A 17,796-nucleotide genomic window follows, 5' to 3' on the forward strand; every position below is an offset into this window, starting at 1 on the left:
AGCTAGTATTTGGAGTGAGCTATGCAACCTATATAGCTGGGAAAAACAAGCAAGCAAACAAACAAACACACATGCAACAAAAACAAACAAAAACACCAGCCAACCAATTAAGCACTCACCAACAACTTCACCATAAAAACAGTTTATTTTGCTTTAATAACTGGTTTAAAAATTACACTATGTTGATGTCAGTGTTGGGAGCCTTCTGAAGGCTCTCCACAGTCCAGACTTCGGACTGGCAAAATAAGGCCTGATGGCCGCTCTGGCTGACTTCATTTTGGCGTAGCTGTGATGCACACAATCATGTTGCCTTTTGACGGAGCTCTCCATAAGCCTGGCTCGGGAGCCCTGAGCATCTGGCTAAAGCAAAGGAATCTGTGGGCTGGGACTCCGCAGAAGCTTTGGCCCAACAGAGTGAAACTGCTGAACTCCAGCGTTTTCATCAGTTTGCTTCATTTTAAAGAGCAGTCTCAGCTTGAACAGCTGGGGCTGAATTGCAGGGCAGAGTGTTTCGGTGAGCTTCGCTGGCTTCCCCAAATGATCATGTGGAATCTGGCCCTTGTCAGCAGAGCCCAAAACACAGCCATCCGATTGTGCCTCAGTGAAATGAAGTTGCGTTCATTTTCCTTTCAAAAGCCCATTTCCTGCACAATCGAGCCTACTCTAGTCAAGCCCACAGTCTTGTTTTTAGCAGGGAGCTTTGGAGCCAGGGAGCTATCTGAAAGATTACTGTACACAGGACTTTCGGGGGCTTTAGATTCCCTCCTGAGCTTCCCAGGCCTAGACTGGAACATACTGGGACGTACCGTGAAATTCAGCATGCTCTAGCTCAGGATTTCAACCCTTGTATTTCACCTCTTTTCTATTCTGCACATCTGATGTTTTAAATCAGGGATAATAAGGACTTCAGGCCTGCTTCCATTCTTTCTTATAGCTCAAAGCTGAACCTTGCGGATGGCCAATGACTCCCTTCTACTCAATCTGCCTTGAAGCTCAGAGTACTTTTTTAAATTAAATTTATTTTATTTTTCAAAAGAAAACAAACCATCACCCCTCATTCCACATACTAATCCCAGTTCCCTCTTCCCCCTCCCTCTCCCCCCACCCTTACCCCAAATCCATTTTTCAGAGAGGGCAAGGTACACTGCCCTGGGGAAGGTCCAAGGCCCTCCCCACTATATCCAGGCTGAGCAAGGCATCCATCCAAAGAGAACAGGCTTCCCAAAGGCAAGTACAAGCTGTAGGAACAAGTCCCAGTGCCACCACCAGTGACCCCACAGTTGGCCCCATCCATACAACTATCACCCACATTCAGAGGGACTAGTTTGGATCCATGCTGGATCCTTCCCAATTCGGCTGGAGTTGTTGAGCTCCCATTAGCTCAGGTAGACTGTTTCAGTGGGTGTTCCCATCATGGTCTTGACCTCTTTGCTCATAATTTCATTCTTCCCACTCTTCAACTGGACTTTGGGAGCTCAGAGCTCTGCTGAGGGTCTCTGCCTCTGCTTCCATCAGTTGCTAGATGAAGGTTCTATGGTGACATTTAAGATATTCATCAATCTGACTACAGGGCAAGGACAGCTTGGGCACCCTGTCCTCCATTGCTTAGGGTCTTATCTGGGGACCTAAGTTCATAGCAGCATTATTTGTAATAGTCAGAAACTGAAAACAACCTAGATGCCCCTCAACCGAAGAGTGGATAAAGAAAATGTGTCACATTTACACATGGGAGTACTACTCAGAGGTTAAAAACAATGACATCTTGATAGTTGCATGCAAATGGATGGAATTAGAAAACACTACCCTGAGTGAGGTAACCCAGACCCAGAAAGATAAATATGTTATGTACTCACTTATAAATGGATACTAGCTGTAAAGCCAAGAATATTGAACCTATAGTTCATGATCTGAGAGAAGCTAAGTAACAAGGTGAACCCTAAGAAAAACATACATAGATCCAACTGGAAAGGGGAAACAGACAAGATCACCTGACAAAATTGGGAGTGTGAGAGTAGGGGAAGAAGGAAGGGTGGAAAGGGAGGAGGAGCAGGGAAGAGAACTTGAGGGAATGGAATAATCGAGAAGGAGGAAGGACAGAGATGAGAGCAAGGAAAGAGAAAATTTCATTGAGGGAACCATTATGGACTAGCAAGAAAGCTGACACTAGAGAAATTTCCAGGAATCCACAAAGATGACCCCCACTGAGACCCTAAGCAATAGAGGACAGAGTACTTTTTAAGGTGCCTCATCCTGAGGGATCTCAAGAGTTGAATTGTATTTACTGCCCTTGCGCAGGAGAGACAGTAAAATGTGGTGCCCAAGAGACAGTTAGTGGGCCTTGCTTCTGTACTCAGTGATGGACTAAGTAGGTGGTTAAAACTGTTTTGACCTAGTTCTGGCACTTACCAGTTAACTACAGTTAACTGCAGTAATCACCCAGTGTCCTCAAAGCTTAGATACCTTCATTTAAATCCATCTAAATGTCTTTTCTAAATATATTGTAATTGGTTCTTCACATGCAGGACCAAGGCAATGAGATTCTTTGTGACTGCCTTATGTGGCATGCATGCAAACTACAGGTAACACAATGTATTACACTTTCCAGCTTTCTCATTCCTAGATTTACAGGAAGTATGGGGTGAGGAGTCTCTGAAGGTGAAATTACTGCATGAGGGAAATCAGTCTGTTGGACTTTAGCTTAGTTCTGACACTAATTGCTGAAAACATCTTGGATGTCGGAGCTTTACATATATATATATATATATATATATATATATATATATATATATATATATAGTTAGAAAGTTGAATTTGATAAATGAAATCAAGCATTGATTTTTAGCAGTAGAATACATACTTTTCTAATGAAGTGTATGAAATTCCAACACTTAGCTTGTACCTATACAATTTAAGTCATATGGAAGAGGTGTCCAGAGTGTCTTCTGTGAGTCTACCTCAAACACTTCTTTAGCATCTTGAGGCCCACTGAAACTCACTCAAAACCATGACGCCTAAAGTTTTTGGAGGCTTATTATTTTATATATGCAATATAGTATAGTAAACCCTAGACATATCAGTCCATAGTTTTAAGTAAAAAACGGCCTCCTACTCTCTCATTGTCTTTGTCAATTTTCTTATTATTTCAAGAAACTGACTTAGAATTTGTGGTCACGGGTAGGCAAACACAGTATGTAGCTAGAGTAAATGGCACTCTCCTTGTTTTCTCTTTTAAGAAGTAGGCTAGAGTAGATGCCTGAAGTATCTCACACAGCCTTGACTGAGGAGCCATCTGATTCATTAAACCTTTGAGCCTCCATATGCTCTCTCTGCAACAGATCAGGTCTGCAGGAACTTGCTGACCGTCCTCTGTGTACCAGGCCCGATGCTGGCATGACAGTTGCCACAGTCACTGAGATGCAGCCCTGTGCTGAGGATCTCTTACAACCACGGTGCTTTTGAACTAACTCAGCAAATCACAGAGAGAAATTTACGTGTAGGTCATTCCTTGTAAGATTTTGTCTTATTTCGAACAGCGAGTACAAAGAAACAAAAAACTTTCAAAGAATGTAATTATTTTTATTATTTAAAATTGTGTGTGTTTGTGTGTATGTGTGTGTGTGTGTGCATGCGTGTGAACATGCGCAGTGCTCTAGGTGGCCAAAGGCCTTGGGTCAGTGAGAGCTGGAGTTATGAGTGGTTGTGAGAGACTTGGGTCACCAGGAAGGTCAGGAAATGCACTTAACTGCTATCTAGATTTCCAACCCTGAAGCTTTTCTTTTTATATTTGAAATTTTTATTCTGCTTAATTTACTGCAGTTTTCTTAGGTTGGTATCACCCAGAAGGTCAAGGAAAATGCTTAGGATTCAGGGTCCAGTGATAGCAGCTGTCAATATAGCCTGGCTTATTTTTGATTTCTATAAATCATCTGAGCTTTCTTAACAAAAATAAGAAAAAATATATATTTAAAATCCATTTTAAATGAAAAATTTAGAGGTCATGACAATGAATGATATCATATTTGCCCTTTTCCCATTGAACATCACAAAATATGGTTATCTGATAAGTTGTTTTAGGGCTTTATTCTAGATTTAGTTGAATACCTGTCATAAAACTGAACTTTTCAAGAATGATAGAAAAAAAAAGTCTCCACAAAACTATCATGTTTTAGGTATGGTAATAGGAAAATGGACATTTGTGGACATAGTTAATATTTTGTTTCTTTTCATAAAAATAATGGTAGATTAGTGACCAAACTACATAATGGAAACTAGTTCAGGGAGGAAGGATTTATTGCAGCTATGGTTTTAGATGGCTCCATCCATGGCTGCTTCACTCCTTGTACTTAAGTAGAATATTATAGCTGTGGTAGATTGTGGTAGAGGTAACAATCTGTTGTGTGATACTTTGTTTGTGTTCTGACAAATAAAGCTTGCTTGGAGTCAGAGGGCAGAGCAAGTCACTAGTTAACCATAGAGGTCTGGAGGACTATACAGAGAGACAGGAAGTAATAGGCAGGGAAGGGGAAGAAGATTTGGACCTTTTTGGAGCAAGGAACAAGAGAGGTAGGAAGCAACTTGTGGCTGCTCCCTGTTCTATTATATTCCAGGTTTTTACCCCTATTTCTGACTCCTGTTTTTTTTTTATTGATAAGAGTAATTAGATTAATGTGTCACCCTCAAATAGCAGGAAGTAATTTTAAGAACATGACACCCACATATCCAAGAAGTGGGGTTGGTGGTTTTTGTTGTTCAGTGGATTATGGATATTTGTTTTCATTTGGGGGGGTTACTGGTAATGGTCAGGAAAAGGACATAAGAATCAAGGGTCTTGTTCTGAAAAGAAAAATGGGGAATATAGAAATAGGATAAAAGGGTAGACTATTGAATCAATTTTTAAACCAAAAAAGCAACTACTAATCTTAAATATCTTATATTGGCATGAATTTTTACAAACTATACAAATTTAAGGTTATTTTTGTTTGAACATATTGTACATATGTTTCTACTTATTTAATGTATTGTACCTTACCTTAATGTAAATTTCTAGTCCTTGAAAGTTATTATTGCAAACTATTTAGGATAATAAAGAAATGCAGGTTAGCAGTTAGTCACCTATTACAGTCAAACTTGTTAGGTATATTTTCATATATATAGGTATATATACATGTTAGGTATATTTTCAAGATCAAATGAATATATATTTTAGGTAGACAGATGCTCTCAAACACTTCAGAGATCTAGAGAATATATCATTTAAGATGTTTTAATAACATAAGATTCTTTCTTTATGAAAATGAGACATATCTGTTTTTCATGGCACAAATCTATTTCAGAAAAGTTGATGGGGATCAAAGAAACTCCACGTGGAGTTTTGTTTTTTTTTTTTTTTTTTTGTAACAAAGGTTAGACACTGGGCCAGAAACTGCGTTGCCTCAACTGCTGACAGTACACTGTCCAAATTGGATAAGTAGTACACAAAAGAAAATGGCTGTCAAACTTTGCCAAGACAAGGTAGGATAACTCTTCAGAATTTCCTGCTTCTCAGAAGTCTGTCAGACATTCTAGACCTGTAGACTGAAGAGGGATGTCCCAATATTACAGAAGAACCTTGGGTGACTGTCCAGGTAGCTCACTGTTTCTGTCATTTCTTAGTTTTGGAAGTTGTTTACTCTGCACTTTCTGTTTACTCAGGTAATAATATATCCTTCTCAGGTCTCTGATGGAGTTGAAGACTAAATAGTTATTGTTTCCTTTGTTAGAAAATTCAGAAAAAAGCTCACAAAGGAGGTATAAAGTTGAGAGACATAAAAAGATAGTTTAGGTTGGTAATACAAGTTAGGTTAGAAAGTGAATTAGGTTCAATGCTTTGGACTTACCAAGATAGGATAGCATTTTCAGAGTATTTTCTCTGAATTTTTCAAATGAAAATGGATTGACATTGTTAATGTAATTTTTGCCTATATCTATTTGTATATAGTTTTTGTACTTATTGCATATAGTTTTTCTATAGTCAAAATTAACACTTTTTATTTAGACAAAAGGGGAAATGTGAGATATTTTGTTTGTGTTCTAACAAGTAAAGCTTGCTTGGAGTCAGAAGGCAGAGCAAGCAAATAATTAACCATAGAGGTCTGGAGGACTGTGCAGAGAGAAAGGAAATGATAAGGAGGGTGGGGAGAGGATCTGTACCCTTTTGGAGAACGGAAAGAGAGGGGCAGTAACAACTGGTGTCTGCTCCCTGCTCTCTTATCGTCTAGGTTTTTACCCCATATCTGACTTCTGGTTTTTATTTATAAGATTAATTAGATTAATGCTTCAGTTCTCTTCTGTGAGGTCAGGGAGCAAAGAAAAGGGGAATATAAGAGAGGTTCATTGTGAGATGTAGCCCCAAGCACCTGCTAATATGGGCCTCTTTTCTCCATTATCAGCTCTTTCATTCATCCATAGATTAGGGGCAACCTTTTTGGGAACACTATCATAGACACTCCTGAGGGGGTGTTTGACTAGTGCTTTAGGCATTTCTTAGCCTGATCCAGGTGACCATCAAGATTAACCATCTTGAATTGACTCTCTTTACTCATCTAGGGAAAACACTCTAATTCAGAAATTTACCTTTTCACTTTTCAATGTCAGGATACTTTTAACTTTCCCATCTCATTCTATATCTAGATATAGAAATTATTATGTACATACTTACAAGATACATAAGCTTCTTATCCAAGGTAAATCTACAGGTAATTGTAAGCATATAGTGTACTCATTCAGACATGAATCCCTAAAGTGAGGTAGAAACCCATCAACTTTTCCTTTAGAGTGCCTCATTAGTAGAGATTCAAAAGTAAAAAATATATTAGCTGAGCTATCTTCCTAGCCCTTTGTGGAAATTTCAGATATTCATGTGTGAGGAACTTCTAGCTTCTCTTCCTTCTGCAGAAAGATGGAAGGAAGAATTTCTCAGTTCTTCTAGCTCCATGGTGGCCTGTTTTCTTACAAGTTATGATATTTGTTCATGGGGGAATAGTGAACTCAAGATAACTTCTTAGATGGAAACATTTTGGTGTGTATTTGAGATATACTGTTAAATACCCCAGTTTAAAAAATTCTAACTGATATATTTCAAGTCATATACCAAAGCTAGAGGACAGAAGGCAATAATTGGAACCTGTTCTCCTGATGAAAGCATTTTAGATTCAGGTATTGATTAGGACCATCTGTGAAAATGAAGAGGAAACCAGGGTTGATAAGCTCAAATCAATGTCACGAAACAAGAATGGCAGCTGCCAGAAATGTTAGTGGGTTCAATGTCATTTATGTTCATCTAATATTGACTCTGATTATTAAGCTTAGCTTCATTCTACCTGGTTTTCCACTTCTACCCTGACATTTAAGGGCAAGATGTCTAGAAAATGAGTTCCTGCTCAGATTCTGAAATATCCATGCATGAGGGGACTTGAGCAGCCATGATAAACACTAGCTATTTTCTTGACTGTATTTGAACCAATTGAGGAATATTAAGAAGAAGATTCCCAAATATCTCTATTTATGATACATTTGATCTTGTAAACTGTAACTTTTCTCTCTTTGCATGAAGATACTACTATTCTGAAGGCAATCAGCGGCCATGCAACCAAATGGCTTTGTGTCACTCCCAATGTAGGGCAAGTGTGATTCCGAGCAAATAGTGTAATTCAGAGCAGATAGGAATGAAGCAAAGGAAGGAGGACTACGTTCTGATGTTCTGACTTTCTTATCCCTTAATATTCACTTGTTGAATGAGCTTTCTCTTTCTGTGATAACCTGGTGTCCTTGATGGATTCTCTCACATCTGGGTATCACTATAAAGGAAGCAATATTCTCTGGGAGGATAAATTCTTTCTTTCAGGAAGACCATGTTCTTCTACTGACCAGCTCTGTCATGTAGATGAGTCACTGAATTTGCTGAATCTTTGTTTTCATGTCTATAAGGATAATGTTACACAGACAGACCTACTTGGCTGGCTAGGTGAAGTGCATGCATAATATGCTGGGCTACTCCATCCTACCTATCCCAACACATCCTGGTTCCAGCCTGATTTCCAGTATTCTTTACTATCCTTCTTCAGTTCCAGTCACACATTGGGCTCATTCTGATCTAAGGATTCTGGACATGAAGTTATTTTTATCTGGATAGTGCATTACTCCTCATTCAGTTGATTATTGTTCTGTTGTAAGGGGAAAATAATGCCTTTACTTAAGTCATCCTGAAGCTCTCATTTACTTAAGTTACAAATACTCTATTTCTTGTTTGTATTAAGCATGGCATTAAAGACTTATTTTAGCATATATTTAAAGTATTTATTTAAATATATTATTTGACATATTTTCTTACCTTCAGACATTATACACATAAGAACAAGCATTTCAGTTTATTTTGTTTACCATTGTACTCTGCAAGCCTCACAGAGCACCCATCCTAATAATTGCTCAATAAGTATTTGTTGAGTAAATATATAATCTCTTTGTGTATGTGCTCCACAGCCAGTTGCTTGTTAGGCATCCTATTCTTATCATGCAAAGAGAGTATTCCTTACAAACTAGTCCTTTATGTCTTTACTCATCATGGGTGCTAGTTACTTTCTACTTACCCACTCTAAAACACTGTCAAGAATAAAATTAAAGGAGTAAAATTTTATTATTATTCATAGATTCTGTCTACTATGGCACAAAAGCAGATTGGGATTCAGGTGGGGCATGCTGTAGAAGCACTTTACATCATGTGGACCAGAGAGCATCCAGAAGTAAAAGCAGCACAGTCACTTTGAGGGCTTACCCCTAGTCATCAGCCACAGAAATCACCCACACCCCCCAGTAGTGCCAACTAGCCAGGGAATAAGCATTTCAAATATGACCCTGTACTTGGAGACACTTAAGATTCAAACCATAGCATTATTGAAAATTTCTCTAGATCCCCTTGAAATAGAAATCTTTTAAATCAAGTCCTCACAAGTTTGCCTAGGAACAAATAACTATATTCCAAGTTGAAAGGTAAGAGAATATAATTTTAAAATTCAGTTAATAAAGGGATATTTCCCATTTGTTGTGACATAAAGACTCACAGGACAGCTGGAGTGATATAGTGTAAAGAACTCAGGGATCACTCTCAGGTATGTCCCAAGTTTCTGGTCTTCTGCCATACAAGTACATTATTTAAAATTTTAAGCTTAAGTTTCCTCTTTCGGAATTTTTAGAGTGTCTTAGTTTGGGTTTTTACTGCTATGATGAAGAACCATGATCAAAAAGCAAGTTGGGGAGGAAAGGATTTATTTTGCTTATACTTCCAGATCACAATTTATCATTGGAGGAAGTCAGAACAGAAACTCATGTAGAACTGGACTTGCAAACAGGAGGTGACACAGTGGCCAGGGAGAGGTGCTGCTTACTGGCTTGCTTCCCGTGGCTTGCTCAGTCTGCTTTCAAATAAAATCCAAGATCACCAGTCCAGAAATGGTTCCACCCACAATGAGCTGGGCCTTCCCCCATCCATTACTACTTAAGAAAAAGCCCTATAGGGATTTCATGTGAGCTCCCCCCCTTTCAGATGATTATAGACTCTGTTAAGTTGACATAAAACTAGTCAGTTTCAAGCATCATCCAAAATAATGCAGAGACAATTGGAAAGGGAATGATATAGGGACATAAGGGACACCTGTCAGGTTGTGCCTTTAGGTTACATCAGCCTCTGTCTGAAGATTATGAATTAGTATTGGACAATCTCTGTTATCAAGAGTGAATCACCTTCAATTCCTCTTCTTAATTTATCAGCATTACCACTGAACACAAAACTCATGAATGTACTCCACAGCCCGGTAGGAACTTCTTTTCTTTTCTCATCATCTTGTGCTGTGCTAGAGCCTCCACATATCACATATTATACATCTACCTTCCACTACAATGTAATTTATCAGTTTGCAAATAATCCACTAACTGTGGTATCAACCTCAAAAACTAGTAATTTTTTATCCTTCTAATATTTAAAACAAACTTTGAACTAACTGGTCAACCCTAGAGAATAAATTCATTATATGATTCTCCAAAAAGAATAAATCTGTTCTTGCTGAGAAAAAAAACTGATTGAAACTCAGGCTTCAGATCTCTAAGTTTTGTGGTTTTTTTTTTTTTTTTGAGCTGTTTTCATTTATGGTGACACTATAAGCTCCATTATGGAAATTTTAATTCTGTTTTTTAAATATTACATATTATTTTTTATTTTCTAGTTTTCCCTTTGTTTATTTGGTTTTGGTTGTTGAAGTTTCATAGAGGACTTTGTTCTTTCAAACTTGATGTGGGAGGTCCTGTATATGTGTTGCTTTTATTAGTTAATGAATAAAGAAGCTGCTTTGGCTTATGATAGGACAGAGTAGAGCTAGGCAGGAAAACTAAACTGAATGCTGGGAGAAAGAAGGCAGAGTCAGTGAGAAGCCATGTAGCCACCACAGGAGACGGGTGCTCTGGAACCTTGTTTGTAAGCCATAGCCATATGGCAACACACAGAATAATAGAAATTAGTTAACTTAAGATGTAAGAGCTAGCCAATAAAAAGCCAGAGCTAATAGGGAAAACACTGATTTAATTAATATGGTTTCTGTGTGATTATTTCAGGTCGGAGGGGCCAGGGAACAAATGAGCAGTCTCCCCCTACACAAACTTCTGTCACATAGGCATCTCTGATAGTGGACAATTACCTATTCATTGTGGGATATAAAATAAATTCACATTTATCTGATTACTTCATCTGTAAACTGGTCACCATAAAGAGAAGATCCTTTAAAAAGTTATGAGGGTTACACTAGATTCCCTACATACAGTAATGTAAAGTTCTTGGAAGACAGTAAGAAAGCAATCAAAGCTCTTATAATTCATTATAATATGGCAAGTTAAGCAGTTATTCTTCTGTATGGTGGGCAAATAATTCTGTTAAATCATCCTAACTTCTAAATCTTTGTTCTGATTGGAGACTCCAACCTTTTAGACCCAGTTTTATTTGGTTCCTTGTACTCGGAATCATAACACATAGAGGACTAAAGTATGGGAGGGGCTTCAAACTTCCATTTTTAGCATTTCTTGTGATTGACAGCCTCAGTGTCTGAGATGAATTTGAACCATCATTTCTATCCCTCTCCTGGTGCTAAGAAGGACTTGACTCCCTGCTTGTGGGGTGCTCACTTCCTACTTTGGCACTTCTCTTGGAACCCTTTAAAAGTAGGAGGCCTTACCACAGAAATGAGGGCTTCTTATTCAAGAGGGTCTCAACTTTTATGGAAGCACTGAGGTTTTGATCCAGTTTCAGGAAACTCAGGTGGCCTAATAGAGGACCTTACACCACTAACTACCAAAATGAAAGGGGAAGGAGTAAACAGTTCTTGAGTGTGTATGATGCTGGACACTATCCTTATATATTAGAGCTATTTTTACATTTAGTGCCTCTAACATCCGGGGACCACTGTGAACAGGACCATTATTCGAGTGTGTGCTGCTATTACAGTATTTGAGTGCTTGATTTGCTCATGGTTCCCTGAGCTGTGTGGAGTTAGTATCCTTGTAGTTAATACTGACCCTCTGAAAACAATTGTGAAACCTTAGAAGTTCAGGATTTCTGCCTGGTATTTCAGTTGGCTGAACTATTTATGGCTTATTAGCATTAATTGTGGCTTGGTGAACTGATTCAATACACCCTCAGTTCCTTTGGATGGACACTTCCTCTTCACCTCTAATGTCAGAACTGCTCTTGTTTCAGAGACCAATTAAGGGTTTGGTCTAGAGGCTTTCCCTGCATCTCAGTAGCTCTGGGATATTAAGTTTTAGGATAAGTTAAACACGTTGTCTAATACTCTATTGCTAGGTATTTGGTCTTTGATTTAATTAAGTCACAAGCCATCTTGTTCTTTGTAACCTAAATTTTGGTGCTTCCTTCATTAGTCTGTTTAATTCACATTGGACACACCAAAGCTAAGTTATTTAATGACTTGATGTTGTTCTTTGTAACATTTTTCTTGGGAAATATACTTCATCTGTGCATCCAAATTCTGTTTTTCCCCCAGATACAGCCTATTAGTTGGAACAAGCTTTCACAAATGTTACTTAAAGGGAAATAATTATGATTAAATAATAATTAAAAACACAAGAGAAATGGAAAGAATGTATGAATGGTAAGATAATTAATATGGAAGTTTTGGAACTACCTTTTTGATTCATGTACAGCTCAGTGCTTTAGTAGTGGCATATGGGGATAAGGAGGGCATAAACACTTATGATGCTGACATTCAGGCTGGTTCCTAAAACATTTCATCTCATTGGTACTTCATATAAAAAAAAAACCCTGGGCACGAGATGGTGATGATTCATGCGTGACACCACAGTTACAATTAAAGGGTGTCTTTGCTTCTTGTGAAGATTAATTCCGTTCCACCATTTATGGAAACATTTTGACTACTAATGCTTACTACTATAAAAAAAATATCTGTGCTGTAAAATATGAGAGTCACTGTTGTTTTTGCTATAAGATGTCAATAGTTTTAAAATGGCAATAAATATTTAAGGGAAGAAGGAGACGGTGTTCAATGTGTCCTAAAACTTGACATCCCAAGCAATATAATTTAATCACAACAGCCCCGCCCTTTCGTTCTTTAATATTTTACTCAGTACATTTCATGAATAAATATTAGCCAAATACTTCTGGAGTTTGTGATTAAATATTAACGCTGTTATTTTTACAAAATGCATGGGAACCTTTCATAGATTGCATCTGTGAATGCAAATTGGTCTACAGACATTTTGACAGATGCTTGTGGTTGATTATAGTGACACCTGCTCTAGTTATCATTTGCTATTAGAAAAAAAATACTTTTGCTAACGCTAACATCTCAGCTCTTCCCCATCAGTATAACTTACAGTTGATCATCATCTGAATGTGTGACTTTACCAGGGCAATGAATACTGAAAAAAATTGTAATTGGTCCTAATAAGCTTGAATGGGAATCCAACTTGCTTTGGACATTTCCAGCCAGGCATAATTTATCTCCATCCTTGGCTGTGAAACAGTGTGGATCTTCTTAACTGAGTCCCTGACAGATGGTTTCAGTGTTTCCAGGACTCCATTTCCAATCATTTTGCCCATATTGCAAAATTGGCCTTGAAAAAGGGTAAAGAGTTGTTCTGCTGCATTGACGTCCCTTCAGAGCTGTTTGCTGTGAAGGGCATGAAGAAATGAAGGAAATCAAGAGAGTGATGCTTGAAAAATATGCGGCTGGAACTCGGAAATGTTAGTGACATATTGATGATTCCAAGATCACATCACAACCTGCCTTTGATGGTAAATCTCCAAGACACACTAAAAGCAACAGTAAGGACCCAGACATTCAGTTACCGTTGTTTGCAAGCCACTTTGATGCTGAGCATAATGTGGGAAGTCAGCAAGGGCTGTGGGTTCAGCCTGATTTCCTGTCACTTACAACCTGCTGATCAATACCACCACCGAGGGTTAGAGCATGGTATGTGTGAAGCGCTGTGACTGTCTCCAAAGGAGAGGCCTGAAACATCGACACTCATTTTGCAGGAACCATGAACTGATCGCCTTCAGCATGCCAAATCTTCATTTTCTTTTGCAGCTTCAGCTGACTGACTTCTTCATCTAAAGTGCTGTTCTTTTCTTTTTGTCGCTGTTTAGTTTATGATCAAAATCGATGAGGACTGAAGCTTTCCACAGCCATCTATAAAATGCAATTACTGTATACAACACACAGTAAAACTCCTGTGGTGTATATGTTGAGACATAATTTATGCCACTTACCTCCAGAGAGGTATCGATCTTTTGCTGTGGATGTTTTACAAAAGGGTCTCTAGAGACAAGCACAGGGAAATATGTGGCTATTGGGGCTGATCTATAATTTGATTAATAATGACCAATCTCTTGAACTTGACTTCTCACTGCATTTTTATTGTGATATGATCTCAGAATCTTAAAGTTTTCTTTCCTTTTATTATTTTTTTTCCAGTGGTAGAGTTATTTCTATGTTTTGACTTGCTAGTCTTATTACTTGCTTTATTTACAATGTGGGTGTCAAATTTGCATTTACAGGGGACAGAAACAAAATCTGGAATCAGAGGATCTTAGTTTGGATGGGATTCAGCCAAGTAATATTCGTGTGACCTTGGGTTTGGGCATTCTGGTTTTGTCATCTCTCGATGTTTAAAAGGGAGCACGTAATCCAGCTGAGAAGCCATTGATTTCTAAGATAAAAGGAAACATTCACCACACTTTTTGCAAACATTCAACTACCATATATTTTGACAGGTTGTTAGGACTTGGTTGTGAACAAGGCTTACATAATCCTTGCCTGCATGGAGCTGGCATGAATTAAATGACATGCAAGTAATCCCATATGTTTTGATGTCTTGCACATGTACACAGTGACATACTCATCTCTGTTGCTACATTGTTGTCATGACTGAGACTGGAAGAAAATAATGCTGATGATTCTTCTAAGAGTCAGTCCCATTGGCGGAGGGAGCAGTTAGAGTTAATGGCATGGAAATGGTTCGGAAACTGCACAATGAGCCTTCTTAATGCTCCAAAGGATAGCATTCTCTAGCTTATCCCCTTAAATTTGGCTGGAAACTCTATTTATCGATTATTTCCCTTGTAGTCTGAGTCCTGTAAGTGAAAGAGACAGAAAGAAAAGGAAGGGAAGGCATTTTTCTTTAACTCTTCTAAGGTGTAATCTATCAGAGTCAATGAGCTAGGGAAGTTCATTTTTAAAGAATGAAGCTTCCTGTTTCATCCAGGGTCCCTCAGCACCCTCAGGGTCTTATCGTGGGCTACCATGTAATAGACAGCCCAGAATTCTTTCAATTGTTTTTATAAAGCAGGGTGGGTTTGTCATTAAGGGGTTATGGCCCTAGACTGTACACTGGACTAGTCATCACCAGGGTTAAAGTATGGGACCTTCCATATCGCTTGTGCCAGGTAACACGGGATGACCGCTAGCCACCTGGGAGAGGTGTCTCTCAAGGTTCTGCATTTGCCATGGAAGAAAGTGCGTTTCAAATTGATGGTACATTTAACTTTATGACTGTTTTTTGGCGATTTCAGCATTGCTAGATGGAAGGTAGAGCTACATAGTTCTTTCGGGTACCGACAGCAGGTTGTCTCAGAGCCTTTGGCTTTGATGGATCAGGGTCATTTCTAGAACCTCATGTTCTCCCGGAGTATTTATCTGGACCACATAGAGAGAGAAAATTTTGTCCTCATAGAACAAGAGGACAGCTTGGGTTAATTTGCTTTGAACAGAATTCTGGAGAGCAGTGTAAACCTCATTGTTATATGAACACAATATATTTCCCTGCTTTGACCTAGAGTAAGAGTCCACTTTTGGGATTAGAAAAAAATAATTGCCTATTATCACCCCACAGAGGTCAGCAACATAGTGAATGCTCATATATATGCAATCAGCATGATTACACGGTCAGGGGAATGGTCAAGTGGAATCAAGGGCCATCTTTTGTCTCAAGACAAACTCTGGACGAAAACACTTCTATTCAGATTAGAGATGCATGAGCCTGCAAGCTTCTCTCTCTTACTCCAGTCTCCCTTTCATTTCCCAAGTTGAGAAATTTTTCTAAAAGTTTGAGGTGCCTGGGAATCAATGGCATGGTGCTCTTCTGCAGAAAACCCAGCACACAGTGCCTTTTATCCAGGGTGTATTTGCTCATGTCAGAGTGAGAACCCAGAAGTAAAGTAGGGGGGCACTTAGGACCCGTAGATGATTTGTATTGCCATTTCTCTGTTAGGAAGAGTTGCATATGTCTTATATATTTCTTTATTGTTTCATAATGTAGGAGACTTTTACAGAGAGTCAAGTGACCAGCAGGCTCACAAGAACATGACTGTCATTTTTGTGTTCCAAATCCCTTTCTTGGCTTTTCGGAGGAGATCAATTCTTTACGTGATTATCATATTTCTCTAAGCACATGCTTCTGTAAAGAGAAGACAGGGCTAGTTTTTGTTGAATATACACAAAGCCATAAGCCCTGTGATAGCTATTTTGCACATATTCATGTTTTTCTCTCTATATTAACCTATGAAGTAGGAATTATAGTTTTTTGTTTCTGTTAGACTTGGGATTTAAACATTTTTCTGCAAACCTGCTTGACAGATAAGAGCCTGAGTAGCTTCCTAGTTGTCAAAGGAGAGTGTGAGATCTTTGTAGATATTTGATGATATTGTGACTGTGAAGATCAGCTATAGGGTAAAGATTTAAACGCCCTCCACTCCATTCATGTGTGTGTTTATTTATTTGTGTACATGTGTACATTATGCACAGGTACATAGAGACCAGAGGTCCATATCATGTCTCTGTGTTTTACTAAAAATTTTGCCTACGAAGTAAAACACATGATATTTATCTTTCTAGTTCTGGCTTATTTTGTTGAACACAATAATTTTCAGTTCCACAAATTTTTGTACAATTGATAAAAATATCTTTTTTTCTTTGTGGTTGATTATAACTTCAGTGTACAAATACATCAAATTTTCTTCATTAATCTATTGAACGTTTAGGCTGGCTTAATTATTGAGAAAAGTGATAAAATAAGAATATATATGTAGGTGTCTGCTATATATTGTGACTTAAATTTCTTTGGATACATACCTAAAAGTGTGTAGGTGGACCATATTGGTGCTTCTAATTTTTCTTTTTCAAGGAAACTCCGTTATGATTTCGACAGTGGCACACGAACGTACCTTCTCACCTGTAGTGCATAAGATTTCCTTTGCTTCCTCTTCTTCACCGGCCATTGCAGTTTTCTTGATGGTAGCCATTTTGATTGGAGTGAGATGGAATCTCAATGCAGTTTTGATTTACATTCCCCATGGCTGAAAAGGCTGGATTCCCCAACAAAATATGTTTTTTTCTTTGATCACTTTTAGGTGTTTTTTGTTTTTTTGAGAACTTTCTAATTAATGTGTCCAGTTATTGATTGGGTAATTTTTTTTTTGTTGTTTTTTTCGAGACAGCATTTCTCTGTAGCTTTGGAGCCTGTCCTGGAACTAGCTCTTGTAGACCAGGTTGACCTCATGCTCACAGAGATCTGCCTGCCTCTGCCTCCCGAGTGCTGGGATTGAAGGCACGTGCCACTACTACTCAGCTAATTTGGCTTTTTGATATTTAAATTTTTGTGTTCTTTATATATTCTGGATCTTCTTTTTAAGACAGGATCTCATGTAGATCAGCCTGGCTTCTAATTGCTATACAGATACAAATAGCCTTGAATTTCTGATCTTGCTCCTTCCTCCAGAGCACTGGGATTATAGGTGTGTTTGGTTTATGCAGTAGTCCTGGGGGTCAGTCCTAGAGTTTCTTGCATTCTAGGCATGCACTCCACTAAATGAGCAACATTCCCAGTTCATCATCTGAATGCTAGCTTCCTGTTAGGTATGCGGCTGCCAATGAGCCAGTAGGCTGTTTCTTCACTTGCTAACTGTGTCCTTTGTTGTGCAGGGACTTTATAATTCATGGAGTTTCATCTGTCAATTTCTACTCTCATTTTCTGAACTACTAGCGTCTTATTTTTGAAGCTATTGTCTATGTTCGTATTTTAAAGGTTGTCCTATTATTTCAAAGGTTTTAGACATTAAATCAAGCTCTTTGAACCATTTTGAATAGAGTTGCTTTTTTTTTTAAAGGTATGAGGAAGGGATCTAGTTTCAGTCTTTTTTTTTTTTTTTTTTTTTTTTTTTTTTTTTTTTTTTTTTTTTTTTTT

The 17,796-nt window shown here is 38.2% G+C and overlaps 1 protein-coding gene across 1 annotated transcript in view; it reads left to right on the plus strand.

Moving 5' to 3' along the window:
- Nxph1 (neurexophilin 1) overlaps positions 1–17,796 on the plus strand; it is a 304,266-nt gene that overhangs the window by 49,108 nt on the left and 237,362 nt on the right. The gene's annotated exons all lie outside the window — the stretch shown is intronic.

The sequence above is a fragment of the Microtus ochrogaster genome, linkage group LG10, assembly GCF_000317375.1.
Source record: "Microtus ochrogaster isolate Prairie Vole_2 linkage group LG10, MicOch1.0, whole genome shotgun sequence".
In the NCBI taxonomy this organism is placed as follows: Eukaryota; Metazoa; Chordata; class Mammalia; order Rodentia; family Cricetidae; genus Microtus; species Microtus ochrogaster.